Here is a 19,747-nt window from a genome sequence, read left to right on the forward strand (position 1 = left end):
CAAAGGCATCTCGCTGTAATCGCACCTTTAAAAGCCGGCCCTGCTGCCTGGTATCTGTGTTACTGGAGTGATAGATAAAGGGTGGGGTGGGCAGTGCAGGCCAGCCCTGCAGCCCTGGCTCCCAGATAAATGGGTCACCTATTAGCGTGGCCCTGCAGGAGTGGGGCTGCCTTTTGTGATGACGGGGCCCATCCCCACACTCCCCGCAGACAAGCCCTTGCTGGCCTGGCTGGGGGGCATCGTGATGGCAGTGCTGTGTGCCCATGGGGCCAGGCTGCGCTGGGCAGGAGGGGTGCAGATGTGGGCCCTGCCTGGGCACTTGGGAGGGTGGAGGCTTTCTTGCTGGGGGGAAGGAAGAAGCCCCCCATCTTCCCTCCACGTGGTCTCACTGCTAGTCACCCCATTTTATGTTCTCATGGTTTTTATTAGTGTAGCTTCGTGGGGTATAAGTACAATGATGCTGCATTGAGACGTTGTGCTGTGTGGACCTGGGGCCTTTGGTGCATCCGTGGAGGGTGCAATGCACACGGCACCCCCGAGCAGCCACCCGTCCTCCCTTCCCTCCACCCTGCGAGGCCCCATTGTCCGTCTGTCCACACTTGGCTGCACGAGCACTCGTGACTTAGCTCCCCCTTATGAGTGAGAACCTGCAGTACTTGTCTTTCTGTGTCCGAGTTGTTTCACTTAAGATAACGTAGGCACCCTCTTTTAAAAATTACTTTTTGATAATATAAGAACTGCAAGGATGCCCCCCGCCCCCTCCTGCGAAGCACTAGACATGACAAATGAGACCAAAGTCTCCTTTTATTGTCGAGTCTCGTCCCCTCCCCAGGGAGCTGCTGCTTGAGGTGAGCGTGCTTCCTGCTGGATGCGTCTCCGTGTAGGCACCTGCCTGAGTGTCAGCCCTCTTAAGGTGAACCGCTCAGTGTCATTCATGCGTTCACAAATGTGTGCCGCCATCATCGTGATCTGATTCCAAAACATTTTCTTCACCTCCAAGAAAGCCTTGTACCTGGCAGCACTCACTCCGTCTCTATGGGTTTCTGGACATTTCATAAAAATAGAATCGAACGGCATTTGGCTCTTCATGTCTGGCCTCTTTCTCTGAGCACGATATTTCGAAGGTTCATCTGGGCCTCACTCTTGTTCCTGGCTGAATAATATTCCAGTGCATGGCTGGACCACAGTCATCAGCTGACAGACACTTGGTGGTCTCACCTTCCCACTTGTGTGAATAGTCCTGCTATGAACATGGATGTGCAAGATTTTGGTTGAACACTTGTCCTCCATCCTCTTGGGTGTGTATTTTGGAGTGGAATTGATGGAGCTTATGGTAACTCTAAGTTTAACTTTTTTTTTTGAGATGGAGTTTTGCTCTTGTTGCCCAGGCTGGAGTGCAGTGGCATGAGCTCAGCTCACTGCAACCTCTGCCTCCAGGATTCAAGTGATTGTCCTGTCTCAGCCTCCCGAGTAGCTGAGACCACAGACATGCACTCAGCTAATTACCACGCCCAGCCAATTTTTGTATTTTCAGTAGAGATGGCGTTTCACCATATTAGTCAGGCTAGTCTTGAACTCCTGACCTCAGGTGATCTACCTGCCTTGGCCTCCCAAAAGTGTTGGGATTACAGGTGTGAGCCACCGGGCCCGTATTTTTAAGAAGTCTAAATTAATAGGAACAATTCACAATTAACCAAATATCCAACTTTCATATAAAGACAGGATTAGGGCGAGGCAGGCGAGTCTCTCACTCTCGGGGCTGTGCGAGTGTGGGGTGGAATCGGCATCAGGGTCCCAAGGTGTGGCCAGAGCATGGGCCTGGCAGGGGGACCCGGGCATGGGGGACCCGGGCATGGTGCCGGCATCTCCGGTCTCTGTCCTGTAAAGGTTTGCCCATGGCTCCACCTCATCAGATTGCTCTAAAGATAGGGCACAGCGGCACACAGGGCCCAGGCTGGGGTGGGTGGGCCCCTCCCTGAGACCTTCATCTGCCTGCGAGGTGAGGACAGCCATCAGCCTCCTCAGAGCCTTAGGGTCTGATCCCTCCTGGACCGGCCCACAGATGCCCACTGGACTGGAGTCCCCTGTGGCTGCTCCTCTCCCTTTCCCAGCCGGCTCCTGGGCATCGGAGCACCCCTCTGCAGGGAAGCCCTCCGTGACTGTAGGTAGGTCAGTCCTTCCTCGCACAGGCCTGTACGATACAAGTCCTTGGTAGAGACTGTGTGTTGGCTCGGGGGTCTTCAGGGTACCACCTCCTTGAGGCAGGAAGGGTTTGCCCATTCATTGCTGAGTCTTGGCCCCTGACATGTGGTGGACTCCATAAACATTTCTTCCTTTCTTTTTCTCTGAGACAGGGTCTTGCTCTGTTGCCCAGGCTGGAGTGCAGTGGCATGACCATAGCTCGCTGCAGCCTTGAACTCCTGGGCTCAAGTGATCTTCCTGCCTCAGCCTCCTGAGCAGCTGGGACCATAGGTACATGCCACCATGCCTGGCTAACTTTTAAAAAATGTTTTGTAGAGATAGGGTCTCACTTTTCTGCCCAAGCTGATCTTGAACTCCTGGGCTCGAGCAATCCTCCTGCCTCGGCCTCCCAAAGTGCTGGGATTACAGGCGTGAGCCACCGTGCCTGGCCCCGGTGGGCTGTGTCTTACCCAGAAAACTCAAGCCCTAAGAGGCAAAGCCTAAAGGTTCCTCTGGGCTCAGACGAGATGAGCCCTGGTCGGTGAGAACTGGGGAGTGGTTTAGGGGAGGGCTGTGTTTCCTGAAGAGCCGACAGAACCGTTTTACTCTGGCTAAACTATTTGTGCCTATGCCTTTGTTAAAAATTGTGAAAATTAGGGAACATGTGGAATGGTGACCCTGTGTGTGGAACGGGGGGGCTGGCTGGGAGGGGTCTTCCCATGGCCAAGTCCTGGTTGGGCTCTTGCCTGGGGTGTGTGGGGTGGAGGCTCCGGAAGTGGGGCAGAGGTGCCTGGGCCATTTTGACCTCTGACCTCAGCTTCCTTTTTGGGACAGTGGGGCTGCCCTGGTGTCTCTCTCTTGGAGGCTGTGGGGTTAAATGAGAGGGGCTGTGTGCCAGGGGCCCAGGGCTGTGCTGCCCACCGAGGGTCCTAGCGACACTCCTGAGGTGGTTCTTATTTCGTCACCGTTTTCCAGGGCAGTGCCAGCCTTGGCAGACGGGCCAGACAGAGGTGGGATGATGGCTCAGGCCAGCAGGGGCTGCCACGGGGCAGCGATGGCCACCTCAAGCCTGGCCAGTGCTTCTGGACTTCCTCTCTGCTGACTTTGTCCCCTGGCTAGAAACAGCCGTGGCAGTGCTCCCAGACCAGGCGTCTGCACAGAGTGGCCTCAGCTTCCTCGAGCTGTGGGAATTTAACGAGAGTAAAATGGGACCATAAATCTCTGTCGGTCGGGATAACTTGATCCATGATTTTGGAAGGCAGGCCACAGCGGGGACGAGGAGGTGTCTGTGACGGGAGCGATCCCCGGACTGAGCTGGGCTGTCTGCTGGCACGTCACAGATAATAAAACCGCGTCGTCCTGCAGCACACGGAGACTGTGTCAGATCGAGATGTCGTAACCTGTGCCTTGTGGCCAGGAGCCTGGTGTCGGGGAGGTTTCGTCCATACATCACAGATCCCGCACACATCATAAAGATACTTTAATGGTCTATGTGTCTTTAAAGAAATACTAATATTGCTGTTTTATGAGAAACCAGAGTTGAAAATATTAGAAGTCAGAATTTTATGGCCTAAAAGAAAGTTAAATGATGAGGATGTGGGAAGGGAGACTGAAGTATTCATCACTGCCTGGGCCAGCGTTCTGGATGGGGACAGGGCGGGGGAGGGGCCGCCCGGCTTTGATGAACTTGGCCGGCTCTGGCAGCCTCTGCGTGAACCTTCGGCTCAGTTAGAAGCCTCCTCCTTGGGAAGGGTTTGGAAAGCTGAGATAGAGGACGAGGGTGTTGGGGTTGTCCAAACAGTCGCGGGGCTTGGCAGTGGGGCGCACGGCAGGAACAGAGCATCCAGGAAGTCCGGGCCCTCCTGGTTTGGGGCATGATCAGGGAGTGTGGATGGGGACACCCAGAGGACTCGGTTTCACCCAAGCTCTTTCCAGAAGGAATCCTCCTGGCTTGCCACATGCTCCTTGTCAGACGACAGTTTCCTCTGGTGCAGGTTTAAACTTTTATGTGGCAGGTCATCTTGAATGCCCCTCAGAAAAGGAGCAAGTGAAGGGACGGTGGAAGGCACCGTGGACACCTGGGGGTGTCGGGGGCGAGGTCCTGGCCTGAGCCATGCAACCATGTGTGGGGCCGAGTCCCCCAGACTCAGAGACAAGCTCCTTCCACCCTGGAATCTGCGTGCAGCAGGCGCTGATGAGTGCCTGTGGACGAGGGATGGACTGACCGGGGTGAACGCGCCTGTGGGAGAGGGATGGACTGATCTGGGTGAACGCGCCTGTAGACGAGGGATGGACTGATCTGCGTGAACGCACCTGTGGGCGAGGGATGGACTGATCTGTGTGAACGCGCCTGTGGGCGAGGGATGGACTGATCTGGGTGAACGCGCCTGTGGGCGAGGGATGGACTGATCTGGGTGAATCACTTTTCTTCCCTAGCTGTGCCCCTTACCCACAGCTGCGCTCCACGCTGAAGTCAGTGGGGAATCTGGGGCCTGAGGGCTGTTTGCAGCTCTCTCTTGCCCCATTGTGCCTGCGTGAGGACCCCGGGGACAGGGGCACACCCAGGGCAAGGATCTGCTAAGGCTTCGCTCAGGTTTTAAGATGATTATTACTAAGGTGAGATTTCCATGAAATGAAATCACTCATTTTAAGGGAGTCAGTTCCGGGGTGTTTAGTGCATTCACTCTGTCATGAGCCAGCACCTTGACCTAGTTCCAAAACATTTTCCTGCCCCCAAAAGGAGACCCTGTGCCCATTAGCAGTCCCTCCCCTTCCCTCCCTCAGCCCTGGCGACGCTGCCCTGTGTCTGTCCCCAGATTTGCCAGCTGGGTGTTTCGTATCGCTGTATCCACACTACGTGTGGTCTCTTGTGCGTGGCTTGTTTTCCTGAGCACTGTGCTTTTGAGGTTCACCTCCGTGGTAGCTTGTGCCTGTGCTTCGCTCCCATTAAGGTCTGGGCTGCATGGGTGGACTGCGGTGATCTGCTCATCCGCCGATGGGTGTCTGGGTGGCCTCCACTTTCGGCTGGGAAGAGGCTGCTGTGGGTGTCCGGGTGCGCTCCTGCCTTTGGCTCTTTTAGGTATTTTGTTCAGGCTTTGAGACACGTTTTCTCTCCCTCAGAGGAGCACCTGTTGAAGAATCACGACCTCTATTGAGCATTTACCTGCTCACAGACATTTTACTGAAGAATTCACAAGTTCATATAAGAGCACACTTCATCTCGAGTGTCCAGTTCGATGAGTTTTGACAGATACAGACAGTCGTGTGACTCCAGATCACAATGTAGGACGTTCTGGTTGCCACGGGCTCCTGGGTGCCTCTTCCTAGTGAATTTCATCCTATGCCCTGCTTTCTATTGCAGGAGATTAATTCTCTTCTAGGATTTTGTATAAATGGAACCACACTTTCTATTGCAGGAGGTGGGACTTGACCTTAGAGGCAGGGCTCAAACTCTGGACCAGATTGAAGACTGGCTGAAACAGGGAAGAGGCACCTCTCCATAAGATGCCCACCAGTGCCAGGCCAGTTTACCATTGCCACGGCAACACTCGGGAGTTACTCCCCCTTTCCATGGTCATGACTTGGAAGTACCAGCCTTTTACTAAAAATTCAGAATGCAGGTACGAATATGAGTGCAGCACTGCCTCTGAGCAGCTGCTCTGGGCTCGCCGCCTAGGGGGGAGTCCTGCCTCACAAGGAGGGTCCCTCTGCTGCTACCGTGCACAGCTGCTGCAATCAAAGCTGCTAACGCCACCGGCTCACCCTTGAGTTCTTTCCTGGGTAAGCCAAGAACCCTCGTGGACCAAGCCCCAATTCTGGGGCTCACCTGCCCTGCACCTGTGCTCTGTGTGGCTCTGATGTCTGCTGGAACAGGGGACTGGAGGCCTGTCTGTGTGGCACGTGTGCCTTGTGTGGGTGGCACTCTGCTCACCCATTCACCTGCGATGGCCATCCACATCATTTGCACTTTTTGGCGATTGTGAACAGAGCTGCAATAAACATCCGTGTGCCAGTTTTGCAGGAGCACAGGCGTGGATGGCCAGGCCCTGTGATAAGCGTCTGTGTAACTTTACAGGAAACTACCCACCTGCTCCCACAGTGGCCATGCCATTTTGCTCCTACCAGGGTGCGGGAGCGTCCCAGTTGCTCCAGCCTTTTCCGACACTTGGTATTGTCTGTCTTTTTAATTTTAGCATTTCTTGTTGGTATTAGTCGCAATTTAAAGATCAGAAAATGGAGGCTCAGAGAGGCGAAGCGACCTGTCCGGGCTGCACAGTGGGGAGGGCAGGTCAGAACCTGCCCATGACCTTTGGACTGTGACCCCACCTCTCAGACAGAGCAGGTCTGTGCTGGCTCCTGAGGCCTCAAACTGACTGCAGAGGCCTTCACTTCACACCACAGCCCCATGCCCCACTGTCCCTTAAAACCCTCAGTGGCCCCCCTGCCTCCAGCCCATCCCTGCCCTTCTCCTCCCCGTTTCAGCCATGCTGGTGCCTTCCTCTCCCCAGGGCCTTTGCACGGCTGCTCCTGCTGCCCCTCTGCCCTGGTTATATCCTTCCCGTGAGCTGGGAACAGCTCACCTTGGCTGGCGCGTGCCCTCAGCATTCGTGCAGAGTGATGCCTTTGAAATGACAGCAAGTTGATACCTTTCCGTCCTGCTGAAAAGTGAGACCAGGAGGGTGGAGACCAGGCCTGTCTTGTTGGTTCTGGGGGCTGTGCCTGGCAGCTGGTTGTTGATTTGGGCAGCACGAGTGCGGCAGGGAACACCCTGACCAGCCTCACCCTGTCTAGAGATGGGAGGAAGTCAAGGGTCCACCTCCAGAGAAAGGTGCTGGAGGAATTATTAGTGGACACTTCAGCCTTGAGGAGAAGCAAGATAACCAGGACAGCGTTTCCAGCCCAAGCGGGGGACATCCTGGGAGAGACCCCTCTGAAACTTCAACAGTGCCCCCACGGGGTGGACAGGGACCCCACCTCAAATATGGGCACTGGGGTCTCGAGGTAGCCTGGATGGTTCCCTGGCCTCCCCAAGGCCGTGGGAGGAAGGCCCTGGAGCAGGGGTCGGTGTCTGCTGTCTGGGGCCAGGCAGGTCGCTGTGCTCTGGGGGACACTGCCTGGGCTGAGGCTGAGGTCTGTGTGGTCCGTTGCGGTCCACGTTGCTTTCCTAAACACACACAGTTACATAAACGATGATAACACTTCATAAACATTTTTCTAACATGTGGAATGTTTGACATGAATTTCAGCTATTTTAAAATGAGTAAACAATTGTCAATGTCCTGGCCGAGAAGCCACAGCGCTTTATGGAAGATCAAAGGCAGGAGAAAGGTCTCTTCTTTAGAGAAGAGGAAGGGAAAGAGACCCATCCTGTCCGTCTGACGGCAGGGCCTTCGGAGAGCAGCCCTGGGCTTGGGCTGCGGGCGGAAGGGCCAGTGGAGTCGGGAGGTGAGCGCCCCTTCCCGTAGCCACTGACTGCCCAGGGCTCAGCAGGCAGGCAGGGAGACGCCTCGGGACTCAGGGGTGAGGGGTGTCGGGTGGGGGCCATATGGGTTTGTGAGCCTCGCAAGCTGCCGGGCCCTGGCCAGCTGCCCGCCTCAGAGCCACAGCTGGCACCGGGGAGCTGGCAGCCAAGCGCTGTCCTTCCAAAGACGTGGTGCTCCAGGGCGCGTGGCCCACGACCACCGCCGGGCTGTGGAGACACCTGGGTGGAGTCCTCACTGCCGGCCCGGCCTGCGCTGCCTGCTCTCGGCCTCCCTGTGTGTCACGCGATGTCGTGTGCTGGGGTTGGGCGGTGGCCGTGTGAGGCCTGTGAGGACACTCGCAAATGGGAGAGGGAGTGTGCGTGGTGTCGGCACAGGGCAGTGGTGCAGAGTGACCGGGCCAGGGGCCCCCACACTGGACAGCCCTTCTGGCGCAGCAGTGGTGCCGGAGGGCTGCCCAGAGCTGGCAGAGCGTGGCTGGGGACAGCAGGGCCTCGGTGGAAAGGCCCCCGTGCTCTTGTGCAGAGAGAGAGGCCACCACTGTCGCCAGGCTCGGGGGGGCCTCATGAGGGCCCGGCCCCCCCCTTCTGGGGTCAGGTGGGGGTGTTGCAGATTCCACTGGAAAATGTGGGTAATTCCACTGGAGAAGCCTGGCCTGGGTGGATTCGACAGGTGGCGCTTCCTCGGCCTCTCCTGTTACCCTCTCTCTTGGTGCCACGATGCTGAAAGACACACAGAGCACAGGGCGTTGGTGAAGCACCGAAGTTTACCTGTGCTGTGCTGACATCGCACACTCAGCTTTTGGCGTGACTCCCTCCCTACCCCAGGCTCACCGCTAGGGAGACAGTTGTTTATCCTTCTACAGAGGAAGATACTGAGGGTCTGAGAGGCACACAGCAGGGGTGGGGGAGTGTCACTCGTGTCACCGGAAGATATGCTGAAGTTCTAAGCCCTGGCACCTGCGAGTGGTCCCTTGGTCCCCAGTGACCTCGTGTGGGCATAGGGGCTTTGGAGATGTGGTCAAGTTGAGATGAAGTCTTGGAGGTCTGACTCACATGGCGGCGTCCTCACAGGAAGCTCACGTGATCCTGGACCCACAGGGAGCGCCTTGGAGAGGAGGCGCAGCCCGGAGTGAGGCCGCCCAAGGCTCGCCAGAAGCAAAAGGAACCTGTAGCAGGGCACCCTGTGCTCCCAGCAGCCCACACTTAATGTGTACCCCAGCATCTCACAATACCCCTGCAGCCTGTATCGGGGCGCATTTGCGGCCTGGCGCACACCTTGATGTTGGGATCCTGGCCTCCATAGCTGGGAGAATGAATTTCTGTTGTAAGCTGCTCATTTTGTGGAGGCCTAGGAACCTGAAACCATCCAGAAAGGCACTCCATAGACATTCGTGAGAGGATGAGGAAGTGCAGAATCCTTCAGTGTGCTCTCTGAGTCCACCAGCCAGGACTCAGGGCTCCAGGTGAACCTCACGGCCTGGCGCTTCCCAAGTCTTGTTTGGAGGCTCAGCGCTGAGCCTGCAGGCGCCCTGAGGCTGGGCTTTGGGCTTCTCGCTCCTCATGCCTGGCTCCTGAGTTGCTCTCTGGGCCTCTCCTTGCTGGGGGCCACTCCACCTTCCCAGGCCACTAACTTCCAAGCTGTGGGTCTGCCCAGCTCACCCTGACCTGCTCTCTCTCTCCCTCCCTGCAGGGTGGGACGCCGCTCCTACTCCACATCACCTGGCCCGGCCTGCTCCTGCTACCAGCTCTTCCCAGGGTGGCCTCCAAGCAGGTGTTCAGCCAGAATGGGACTCAGTGGTGTGTGCAGCTGTGTCCACCAGCAGGGCCTGGCTTGGGGACCCAGAGCCCTGGCTCCACACCTGTGAGCTGGAACACCTGCCCAGCAGGGCCACATGCTACTGGGGCTGAGGGTGCAGACACTGTCAGGCTTCCCCCAGGTTATTGGATCCCTGTTACTGGGTTGAGACACGCATGTCTCCCCAGCTGTGTGTACTCCAAGCAGCCTACCCCTAAGTGCACCCCAACATCTCACACCTAAGTGCACCCCAGCAGCCCACACCTGTACCCTGAGCAGCCCACACCTGTGTCCCCAGCAGCCACCACCCGTCACTTCTGAGAATTGCTCTAAGAAACCAGAGCCACCTTACCAGGAAGGGCCTGGGAGCTTGTGTCTTCCCACCTGCCCCCCAGGCAGCCCACAACCAACGGCTGAGCAGTGTTGGGGTAACACCCGGCCCCTGCCTCTCAATGGGAGAACCTCTGTGGTGCAATTCACCCTCCAGGGCTCCCCGCAGGAGCAGACTGAGGCTGGACGCTTCCGGGACCCCATTCTTGCCCAGCCCTCCCTATGCCGCCCTGCCTCCCCATCCTGCCTGGCCTCCCTCACCTTTCTCCTGAATGCAGCCTCAATGTGTCACCAGATGCGTGGTCTCAGGCTCTGCTTCTGGAGAACCCGACCCAGCACGACAGAGGTCCCAGTGTGGGTAGACGCCGCTGTGATGGAAGAGTGCACGTTCATGGTGACATTCCTGGAGCTGTGATGGCTTTTTAGTCCCATGCGTTTCCCTGGTCAACGGCGCCTGAGCGCTCAGTGCCCGCCCTGTGGGGTCGTCTCCTGGAGCAGCAGCCGCATTCTGGAACAGCCTGGCTGTCCTGCTGGAAAGTGGGGTATCCACTTCCAGGGGATCCCCCCAGGGGTGTGGACTTTGCCTGGTTGGGGACAGGGTCTGCCTTGAGGCAATGGCTGTTTGCTGCCTGAGGGATGTCCATGTCACCTGAGGGGTGGGTTCCTGACCAGGGCCCAGAATGTTCTTTTTACAGAATTGACCACTGCTTTGGTATCCACCCAGGTCTGAGGTAATCCCCTGGCTCAGGACACCCGTTCCAGCCCCAGACCTCAGTCCGGAGGGAGATGTTGTCAAGGGGACGATGCGGGCGTGGCTGGCCCGCCACTTCTGGTGATGCCGGGGGCCCAGGAGGAGGGAATGGGGTGACCTCTAGGGGACAAGGGGGACTTGTGCATCTTTAAGCAATTTTGAGCGTGAGTTTTTTTGGTGTGTGTTTTTAATATTTTGCAAATGATTTTATAAAAGTAGCTCTCTGGGAGGGAGGCCATGGAGGATGGGAAAGGGCCCAGACTGAGCTTCCCCAAAGATGTTGAGTGTCACTGCAGAGCCAGCCCCTGGGAGACGCCAGGTGGAGGATCTGGGGTGGGGCTGGGGGCACAACGGGAGGCCTCACGGTTTGCAGCGAGCAGAGGCGGAGGGTCCCGCCTACCTTGCCTGAGAGCCCTGGTGTCTGCGCTTGGGTGAGTGTTACTGATTGGTTTGCAAAGTCCCACGCCATGTTGGGCAAGGCCGGGGTCAGCTCAGAGTGCACGGGAGAACCTGGGCTCGTGGCAGAGTTGCCAGGCAGAGCCCGAGCGTTCACCCCAGCACAACGGGCTTTGCGTTTACTGGGCGCTTGTTCTGTTGGGACGCACCTAGGACCCCTGGGGGGATGCCTGGCCCAGGTGTCTGGAGTTGAAGGGGCAACTCTGGGTGTTCCACTCAACTCTGTCCTTTAGAGGGGCTGGCAGCCTTAGGGGTGTTCTGCAGGCTTCGGGGGCTTTGGAGGCTCCTGCAGCCCATGTCTGAAGGGCTATTTGGCACTCCTTCCCAGCTTGCTCCCCACACAAGGGCCCAGTGCCCCGCCCTCTGCTCCCAGGGTCACCAGCGTCCAGGCTGGTGTGCTGTCCTGTCCATAACATCTAGCCCAGGGCCCTCCTCTCCTCCAGCTATTCCTCCTCTCATACCTTTGGGGATCCTCTTCCTGAACCCCCCTTTGCTGGAGACTCCCCTAGGCCATTGCTCCCGCATCCCCTGCCTGGGTCTTAGCTGGGCCTAGGAAAAGACAGTGCACGCCTCCTCTTCCTTGGGGGCAGTGGTGGGTAGAGCCTTCCCCGCGTGGGCGAGGGCGGCGAAGGCACAGAAAACCCTGCCCTGTGCCTTGTGACCCTGAGAGGAGGGGGCGAGCCCCGGGGGCAGGGTGCAGGGAGGCCCCTCCCTGCACAGAGGATGCCTCCTGAACACTGATGGGCTGTGAGGACTCCGCATGTGTCTCTCTGAGTCACTGCAGCTCCCTGAGGTGCCGGCACCCATGTAAACCCATTTTGCAGGCGAGCACATGGATTCTCAGAGAGGCTGAATCACTTGCTGCAGGGCATGAGGCCACTGGGGCTGAGAGCCAGGGGTGAGTCCAGGCCAGTCTGCTCACGGTCAGCCCTGGGTGGTGGTCAGTCAGGGTCAGGGTCAGTCAGGGTCATAGTCAGTCAGGGTCATGGTCAGGGTCATGGTCAGCTGGCTGTGGTTGAAGCAAGACTTTCAGGTTCTCTCTGGCGATAAGGGTGCTGCAGGCCCCCAGGTGGGTTAGGAAGCCCCACTGTGGCAGAGAGACGTCCCTGGACCCTGGGGTCCAATGTGCTTTCCGTGCAGGTTGAGGAACTGATGCCATAAACTGCTTTCTTCACTTTAACAATATTTCATGGGTGCGTTCTCTCATTTTTGAATTTCACGCTATAATTTTTTTTTTTTTGAGACGGAGTCTCACTCTGTCACCCAGGCTGGAGTGCAGTGGCGCGATCTTGGCTCACTGCAAGCTCCGCCTGCCAGGTTCAAGCAATTCTCTGCCTCGGCCTCCCGAGTAGCTGGGACTACAGACGCCCGCCACCTCGCCTGGCTACTCTTTTGTATTTTTTAGTAGAGACAGGGTTTCACCGTGTTAGCCAGGATGGTCTCGATCTCCTGACCTCATGATCCGCCTGCCTCAGCCTCCCAAAGTGCTGGGATTACAGGCGTGAGCCACCGCGCCCGGCTCACGCTATAATTTTTAAAGCTGCATGAAGTCACATGGGATCCATGAGCTGCTCTGGTTGGGCATTGGGGCTGTTTTCCCTTTTATCTGGGGGTGTCATAAACAACCTGGAATGAGCATCTTTATATGGACATCTCCAGGCGCATCTCATCCGAGCTTATGTCTTGGGAATGGTCCCCAGAAGTTGAACCTGTGGGGGCTACGCCACACTCGTTTCTTTCTTCTTAAAAGAGACCTTGACTCCTGGTGATGCTGTGCCCATTTCTAAGGCTCTTTACACACCGACATTTGCCCTGCGGGAGTCCTCCCCTTGACCCCTGTAGCAGACCTGAGATGATCTATTTCTGCACATTCTCACCAATGCGGGCATCACATCTTTTTCAACTTTGCCAATTGCTGGGTAAAACAGTATCTTATTTTAATCTGGATTTCTCTCTTTTTTTTTTTTGAGACGGAGTTTCACTCTTGTTGCCCAGGCTGGAGTGCAGTGGCACAATCTCTGCTCACCACAACCTCCGCCTCCCGGGTTCAAGCAATTCTCGTGCCTCAGCCTCCTGAGTAGCTGGGATTACAGGCGCGTGCCACCACGCCTGGCTAGTTTATGTTACTAGTAGAGATGGGATTTCTCCATATTGGTCAGGCTGGTCACAAACTCCTGACCTCAGGTGATCCGCCTGCCTCAGCCTCCCAAAGTGCTGGCATTACAGGTGTGAACCACCACGCCTGGCCCTTAATTTGGGTTTCTTAGATTACTTGTGAAGTTGATCATTTGTCATATTTATCTGTCACTTATATTTCTTTTTTGGTGAACTGCTTTCACATTGTCTGGTGTCTTTTTTCATGATGAGGTTTTCATTTTTTTCTTATTGACGTCTAAAAGCTCTTTACATTTTAAGCCTAATAATACTTTATCATATATGTTGCAAATGTTGTAGCCCATTGATGTTTTCCCTCTCATTTGTTTGTAGTGTTGTGGGCAGAAGGGTAAACATGGATGTAGACATGCCTGTCAATCTTCCCTTCCTCTGGGCCTCGTGCCGTGTGCATCGGGGACAAGTTCCACAGGTGGTGAGGGCAGGGTTGGGGCCCGCGGCCTGCTCTCCAGAGCTGCACAAACCTGGCCAGACGGTTCCTGACTGGGGCCTCCCAGGGCACATCCTCCTGTCCCTCCTTCTCTGTGCTCGCTGCCGACCACCACCCACAGCAGCAGCGCCGGGAGGGACCGGGCGCCTCTTAGCAGCAGCCTCCCCCAGGCCTGGCCTCAGCGTTCTGCCTGGAAAGCCTGAGTCTCCACTCCCTGCTGCTCGCTGCCACCAGGCCGCTTCCTCACCAGGCGCATCAGCAGACGCCTCCCCCTGGCAGCAGACACTGGCACGACCCTCACCCCGCCTGGGTGGCCAAGCTACTCTGGGGAGCTGGCTGGAAGACTACGTGGAAACCCCAGCCCATCTACCACTGCGTGGCGGTCTGCCTGTGGGCCTGGGGACTCTGATGGGGAAGGCTCAGCGTCTGCACGCTGACTCAACCCTTCATCTGTGGGGCTGGAATGACAGCCACAGGGGTCTGGCTGGCCAGGGTTGGGATGGGGAGCAAAGCCCCTGTCCCCATTCCCCGTGGGTTTCATGGAGGAGACTGAGGGTGTGGTGTCCCAGACCCTCCCCTCTCCTCCTCCTGCCCCTTGGGGAGGGCACCAGGGGCAGCATCCTGCCCCTGCACCCAGCTGTCTTTTCCCACCCACACCTTGGAGCCATGTGCAGCCTCCCGCCCACCCACAAAGATGTAGCCCTGGCCTCAACCCAGCCCGGGTCACAGCACATTTGTCCGTGTGGTCATTCATTCGTATAGCAACTACGAATAATCGTCTATAGCCTGGCACGCCCTCGCTCGTGGGCGTGGAAATGGGGAATCAGGGTTCCATGGAGCCATCTTCTCTGGCTCAGTGGCCCCCAGTCACACTGGCTGGTCCCTGGTGAGCTGTGGGGCCGGCGCAAAGCTCACGTGGACCGTGAAGACCTGGGACAAACAGAAGAACCGCTCGTCACGTGTTAGGCTGATAATGTGCTGAGCTGATGACATTTCCGATGCGCTGGGTTAGCATATATTGTTAAAATAATCTGTTTCTTTTTCCTTTCCTTAGCATGGCCACTGGTATGTTTGAAGTCATACACTGGGCAGCGCTGGCCTGGACAGCGAGACAGACATCTGACAAGCGGGCCAATGATGGTGACATCTTGGATGATAGTCACTGATGCGACGGAAGTCAGTGCCCCGCCTTGCCCAGCCACAGGGTAGACCCTAAGTGGCTCACCCCACCTGGCCCATCCTGCCTGCTCTGTCCCTCCCAACCCTGCAGTGGGCAGATTTCTGGGGGGCAGTCTCTGACCCACTGTGGCCCAGGTACAGAACCCCGCCTTCAAGTCTCTGGGCCTCAGTTTTCTCATCTATGTGATGGGGACAAAGATGCCACCCGGCCATCTCATCAGGCTGCCGAGCATCTCGGAAGAGCCCTGGCTGTGAGGTCAGAGGCCCTTTGTCTGAAAGGTCCAGGCCCATATGGGTGCATGGGTTGTGGTCTTGGGTGATATTAGCAGAGCTCAGTCCTCTCTCCTGGGCAGATGACACCAGAGGAAGGGTGGAAAGGTGGTGGAGAGGCCGGTGGCCTGGTGTGGGCTGTCATAGCAGAGTGCCGCAGACCGGGTGGCCAAAACAGTGGAAATCCGTTGTCTTGTGGTTCCAGAGGCCACAAGTCTGCGTAATTGAGGCATCGGCTGGCCTGGTTCCTTGAGAGGGGGTGAGGGACCTGCTTCCCATTCCCAGTTTCTGGTGCTCTGCCACAGCGGAAATCCATTGTCTTGCAGTTCCAGAGGTCCCAAGTCTGGTAATTGAGGCATCGGCCGGCCTGGTTCCTTGAGAGGGGGTGAGGGACCTGCTTCCCACTCCCGGTTTCTGGTGCTGTGCCGTGGTTTCTGCTGCTCTTCTGCTCGTGGAAGCATCATGGTCTCTGTCTTCAACTCGCACCTGCTCCCTGTGCCCGTCTGTGCCCGATTTCCCCTTTCTCAGGGCCCAGGCATCTTAGATAAGGGTCCACCCCAACCTAGTACGACCTCATCTTAGCCAATTACATTACCAGTGACCCTATTTTCAAATAAGGCCACTTTCTGGGGTGCTGGGGAAAGGACTTCAGCGTGAATATTTGGGAGACACAGGTGCACACACATCACCTGGGGTATGCGAGAATGAGCAGCTCTGAGCCCTGGACCCTGTCTGCAGGAGCTCCGAGTCCCATGGCACTTGCAGTTGGTTGAGAATGGGGCTGGGAGCGTCAGCGTCAGGGTGAATTGGTGCTGGGGACACTTGTCTCATCCCTGGTTCCCACAGGCTTTATTACGATGCACAGTTTCCCGAGAAACAGAGTCTGAGATGGAAATTTTTGTGCAAGGGACTCACTGAGAGGTGCTCCCAGAAGAAAGGGGCAGTGGGATGCAGGATTGGGAGAGCTGAGCTGGGAGGCGCTCTCAGTCACAGCCCAGTCACAGCCCCAGAGCCTGAAACGCACCCCAGAGTCGGCCCCCCTCACTCATAAGGGGCGTCCCTGCACCCTCCTCTGGCAGCCATTGGCTGTGGTGGCCTCACAGGTGGGGCCTGGGGATCTGTGTTCACACTGCCCAGCAGCAGACCAGGCACACGGTGGGCTCCGGACTGTGGACACTTGCTGGCTACACGTGGGGACGGAGCGGGTCCTTCCCTGCACGCTCCATTCATTGATCCATGCAGGGATTCACTCATTTGTCCACTCACTGGCTCCACTCAGCACACCCCATTCGCTCAGCTCAGCATGGGCAGCAGAGGGGTCAGAGGTGGTGAGGGCAAGGCGAGGGCCCACAGCCAGCTGGCTCCTGGCGGGGGCCTCTCTGGGGCTCATCCTCCTGCCCCACCCACCTCCCTCCACCTCTGTGCTTGCTGCTGACCATCACCCAAAGAAGCAGGCATTTCTGGGTGAGGTGGGTCCTGGCCCCCTCTGGCCGAAGGTGTTCCCCGGGAATGGACAGCTGTGAGCAGGTGGAGGCACACACAGAGCCCCTGGGCTGTGCAGGTGAAGAAGCCGCGTGGAGCCACACAGGAGGCAGAACACTTAGGACCTCTTCCTGTGGGCAGAGACCCAGTGCCCGGGGAGTCCTGGCTGGGTCGTACCCCCAGGCTCACCCTGGCTCAGGACGCCGGCACCCAGAATCCTTGGGCCACTCCAAGCCCAGAGACACCCAGGCCCTTCTTGAGCTACACGCAGCTTTCAAACGCCCATAAACGCCCATGTCCTTTGACCTCCTCCCACCCAGGGGGTTTCTCTGCTCTCTCCCGTTGAATCTGGCGGCCTCCACCCCGCCCCAACCCTGCACAAATGAGTGAGCGTCCCCAGCCTTCTCAGCCCTGAGCACCATCGCATACGGCACTGCGGGCGCTTCTCCACTGTCTGCGTCAGCCCCGGACAGACGGTCCCGGTGGGACTGTGTCCCTTTTACCTGCGCGTCCCCATCCCCTGGGCCCGGCCGACTCCGCGCCATGCGTACGGCGGGTGAAGGATGAATTTGTGAAACATTTCAGATACGTCACACTTGACGCCGTGTTAGCTCCGTTTCACCTTTTTCAGTTCTTGATATTCCAGAAGCCGCAAGAAGATGGAAAAGGCTCGGGCCCCGGGTCTGGGGAGGCACCCAGAGACCTTCACGGTTTATCATCTGTTCTCAGAGAGGCACTGAGCTGGGGCATACCTGGCTCCCAGTGAATCCCGGCGGCCCCGGGTCTGGGGAGGCACCCAGAGACCTTCACGGTTTCTTATCTGTTCTCAGAGAGGCACTGAGCTGGGGCATACCTGGCTCCCAGTGAATCCCGGCGGCCACTCAGGAAGCTTCTGCTGAGAGAATGAGGGAAAGGACCCCCCAGGAGGGTCTTTGCTGAGCAGAGGGCCCGCGTCCCCACCTGCTGCCCATCCATCCCGGCCAGCGGCTCCCATACGCACTCCTGCCGCTGGGGGCCGACTGCGGCCCCAACCCTTTTTTCCATGAAAACTGCCCTTTGGTTTATGGCTGTTTCTTGTTTCTGGAACCTTTGTACCAGGATCCCTGCCCCTGTGTGTGGCAGACGTCCCCGAGGTCATTCACCCCGGCCATGCTGCCTGGGGCTCTGGGACCGGCCACTCCTCCTGACCACATAGCTGCTCTTCACCATCCTGCCCGGAGGCTTGTCCTGCCAGGGCTGGCAGTGTCTTCAGGATAAGGCTATGGCCCCCTGGGGTAGTTCCTCAGGCCATGGGGAGGATGCCCAGTGGGTGAGAGCTGTGAGCTGGATGGTGTGGACCTGACCGTGAGCAGCCACTGTCTGGGCGGGCAGATACTCCAGGGCGCTGGGCTGTAGCTTCTCCCTCACCACTAGCGGAGGGCGGCCTGCGCTGGACGGTCCGGCCTGTGTGGTCTGGGCCCTGCAGTCCCCATGGCTTCCCAGGCAGCCCCCTAACCTCACTCTGGGTGGGACAGTGGGGACTATGCCCAGGGGCAGGCGGCCTCTAAGTGCATAAGGCGCTGTGCCCCTCTGACTTCCAATGTCCCCGGAGGGCGGACTGTGCCTAACTTGTGCTGGTCATCAGTGTGCAGGGGTGGCCGTGCAAGACCAGGCAGGCACCAGGTGGACAGTCCTGCAACGGGAACAGGACGCCCCTGCCCATGAGCATGCACTCCCTCCTTGTGCCAGGCCCCCTCCATCCTCCTCCCAGGAGCCCCTCACCCCTCCCAGGCCCTCCTCCCTCCTCCCCCAGGTCCCCTCCCAGGACCCCTTCCCTCCCCACCAGGCCTCCCTCCCTCTACCTCCTAGCACACCTTCCCTCCCCTCCTCTCCCCCTCCATCAGACCATCGTCCTAGAGACAGGAATAGCCACCATCCCCTGACCCTGAGGAGATGGCTCCCTGTGTCCATTGTGGTGGGGGGTCAAGGGGACAGAGTGCCTTGGCAAGGACCTGGAGACAGAGCAGCCACCAAAGGAGCTAAAGCCAACGCCTTCCCCCAGGTCAACGCCTTCCCCCAGGTCAGGCTCTCCGAGCCTCAGCTGTGGCTCTTCAGCACCCCAGGCCCACCCGCTCCCCACTCCAGCCCTTCCTCCACCTGGGGGGGCCTGGTGGGGCCCAGGTCTGTGGGGTCCTATTTGACTAGTGCCATCTTGGCATCATCCCTTAACACACGGTGGAATCAGGGGTCTCACCTGGGCCATGGAGGCCCGGGTGGTGACATTCCGATCAGGGCGGGTGGAGGGAGTGCAGGCCGTCCCAGGCCCCCGACCTGGCCCGCCCCAGGCCTCACAGACTCTTGAAGGATGAGGGATGAGCGCATGGGGAGGGTGGGCCTTTGTGACGGCAGAGAGAGGAGATGGAGAAGAGAGAGAGAGGAGAGAGGGAGAGAGAGGGAGGGAAAGGGAGAGAGAGGGAGAGAGAAAGAGAGAAGGAGGGAGAGGAGGGGGAAGGAGAGGGAGAGGGGGAGAGAGAGGGACAGAGATGGGGGAGGGAGAGAGAGGGAGAGAGTGGGGAGAGGGAGGGAGAGAAGGAAGAAGAGAGGGAAGGAGACAGGGAGGGAGAGGGAAGGAGAGGGAGGGAGAAAGATAGGGCGCGCGAGAGAGATACACGGAGAGCAGAGGAGGGCAGAGCAGAGGCCTGCCTACCCTGAGGAGGGCAGAGGGTGGAGACGAATTTGCACCTTAGTCGTGCCCTCGGGCTGTCCCCGTGAGAATGCCAGGATGGTCCTAACACCCAGCACCCCAGCACAGCAGGCCCAGGTGTCTCTTGGGCTCAGGTTCGCCTCAGGGCCCTCTGGCTCTTGGAAGCCCCCAGCCCTCCTCAGTCCTTCTCCTCAGCCCTCGCTGTGCCCAGGCTGTGTGAGTGAGAGGTGGGTGTCCGTGTTATTCTAAGGGTGCTGCTGTCCTTTGGGGGTGACTTCTTACTGCCCCCGCTATTCAAAGTAGAAAACTGAGGTTCAGAGAGGTTCAGGACCTGCCTGAGGCCACACGGCAATTACCAGCAGACCGGTGCGCTCTGGAGCCTCTTCGGGGTCTCCACCCAGATCGCCCTCCAGGGCCTCAGGCGGGGCTCCTCTGCAGGTTCCTGTGATGCAAAACCCTGGGGAGGAAACAGGACCGTTTTCCAGGCAGGGGTCAGGGTTCCGGGGAGGCAGGCTGGGCGGGATGTGCTGGGAGGT

General features: G+C 58.1%; 1 long non-coding RNA gene across 1 annotated transcript; it reads right to left on the reverse strand.

Annotated features, from left to right (window-relative positions):
• Nucleotides 1-7,981: 7,981 nt before the first annotated feature.
• On the reverse strand, nt 7,982-18,225 carry LOC116270836. The gene is made up of 3 exons (XR_004179142.1): nt 17,382-18,225; nt 10,050-10,156; nt 7,982-8,383 (listed from the first exon to the last, which is right to left on the reverse strand). It is a non-coding gene; the product is annotated as an uncharacterized LOC116270836 (long non-coding RNA).
• Between the last annotated feature and the right edge of the window lie 1,522 nt (nt 18,226-19,747).

Source organism: Papio anubis, chromosome 16 (genome assembly GCF_008728515.1).
Source record: "Papio anubis isolate 15944 chromosome 16, Panubis1.0, whole genome shotgun sequence".
Classification (NCBI taxonomy): Eukaryota; Metazoa; Chordata; class Mammalia; order Primates; family Cercopithecidae; genus Papio; species Papio anubis.